The following is a 2,319-nucleotide window of genomic DNA, read 5'->3' as shown; positions in this document are numbered from 1 at the left end:
CTACGTCAGTCTTGAAACAAAAGGGGACAGGCGAGAAGTTTGTATTGACCACGCGCGCGTGTGTGAGTAGTGTGAGATGGAGTTTGAGGGACTCTTTAAGCTTTGAAGCTTGAGCAGTGGTGTAAACAATTAGAGGTTGATAAACTTATTTTCTAACTAATAATACTTCTTTTTATTTTAGTTTTAAATTTATTTAGATGTTTGCTGATTTTTCGACGAAATTTTGGGATAATGAACTTAGTTAATTTATATCTGCTATTGGGATTAAATAGGGTAATTATGTAGTACGTGTATGGTAGTATATTCGATGAATGTTTGTGAAAATCGATGTAATTAATGTTACAATTATTTGTACATCACTGGTGCTGTTATGGAGATATCAATAATTTAGAATTTGTTATTTAATTTTATATTTATCAATAAAGATAGGAAATCGAGTACAGCTATTGTAAAATTCTATCTTACTTTTCTCCATCATAGTCATTCGATATCCATAATAACATCATTTCAAATTCTTCCACTGTCAATTCTATAATTAAATCATTCTAGGTATACCTCATTGACCTCACTTTCCATTCAAGTTTTCCTTTTAAATCACCCTGTAGACACAATTTAAGCAACTCTTAACTAACCTCAAATTTTACAAAGACGGATAACAAAAATAAAAAAATAAAACTTTTAGTTAGGATATCGCCCAACCTTCATTTAGTCCTTCCTCTAAGCCACCCAGAAAACATAATTTAGTCACTCTTTACATAATTTTGTAAAGTAAAATACCCCCCCAAGCAAATAACAAGAATAAAATAGAACAGAAAACCCAGTTAAGATATCATCCAACCTCCATTTCCTTTTTCCATCTAAACCACCCTGCAAACATAATTTAACCACTCCTTGCCTAATCTCAAACCCTAAAAATAGAGCACAAAGGGCAAAGAAAACTCAATTAGGGCATTGCCCAACTCCAATTAATTTTTCCCTCTAAACTACTCCGTAAGCATAATTAGTTACTCTTTACTTAATCTTAAATCCCCCCAAAACAGATAACAAAAATAAAATAAGAAAGAAAACCCAGTCCCACCCCCATTTAATTTTGTCCTCTGAACCACCCTGCAAACATAATTTAATCACTCCGTACCTAATCTCAAACCCCCAAAAATAGAGCATAAAGAAAAAGAAAACTCAATTAGGGTATTGCCCAACTCCAATTAATTTTTCTCCCTAAACTACCCTGTAAACACATAATTCGACCACTCCTCGTCTAATTTGGAATCTCGACAAACAAACAGGACAGTCAACGACATAATCACACGATCGCTTTTCAAGCTCGAATCGCAATCCGCTTTGCCGGCGGTGCGGGCTACTCGCGTTTCCGCGAATCGATGCGGGCGCCGCGTGAAGTTTTAATGCTCGAAATATCGCAGCTGCTTCGTACCGCGTGTACTGCCTGGCCGATGAATTATAAAAATCTCCATAAAACATGAAATAGTTAATGCCGTTACGTGAAACGCTCTAGCGTGGAATTTATACGCCGTTTCAACGCACACGCTCGTTGTCCGCTTGGCGGATCGTGCACGGGGCCGGAGCACCACTCGCGGGTCAGCGTTCGTGTTTCCGACTTCGATAATTCGTGCCTTCGGAAATTTATGCGATTATTAGATACGTAACGTAAGAGCGTGCGTAATCGGGAGTAGGCCTCGGGGCTGGAAATTCATGTTCACCGCGAATAATCGCCGAGCATTGTTTGCATCAGCGGTTGTGGAGATAGTAGTCAAAGGAAAATTCGTGAATGTTTCATGGTGATGTGATGTGTGTGCTGTCCATTTGGTTGGGCGATTAGCTCCACGGGATAGAAGGATATTTATTTTAAATATTAAAAGTTAGGCGCTTCCGGGACCAAGCGCTTTTGTGAGTGAAGCTTTTAAAAATTTAGAAAGTGAAGTTGATTAGATTGGTTTGCAAATTGGTCATGGGTGAGAGGAAGATAAAATTGGGTTGATAAAAATGGATGTTCGGGTGTCTTTACGTTGAGTCTTTTTATAATGTTCACTGTCAAGTGTTAATCCTAGTTTAGAGTCTTTAAATTCTTCGAAAAGTTTCATTTGACTGCACTCTGACAGTGTTTTCTGTTCCTTTATATCGTGTGCTATGTTTTTATTAGGATGACTCTCTGTGAGTGTCTATTCTGGGTCTTGTCACTTAGGTTTTGCTAGGTATCAATGATGACTCCGCCTTTAGCATTTGTTTAAAGAATAATGGCTCAAAGACCTGCCAATATTTAAAATCATCTAAAGTCTGTGATTGCATTCTTGAACTGACGTT

This window comes from Eufriesea mexicana, unplaced genomic scaffold (genome assembly GCF_001483705.2).
Source record: "Eufriesea mexicana isolate 0111107269 unplaced genomic scaffold, ASM148370v2 scaffold33, whole genome shotgun sequence".
NCBI lineage: Eukaryota > Metazoa > Arthropoda > Insecta > Hymenoptera > Apidae > Eufriesea > Eufriesea mexicana.
This window is presented reverse-complemented; position numbering follows the sequence as displayed.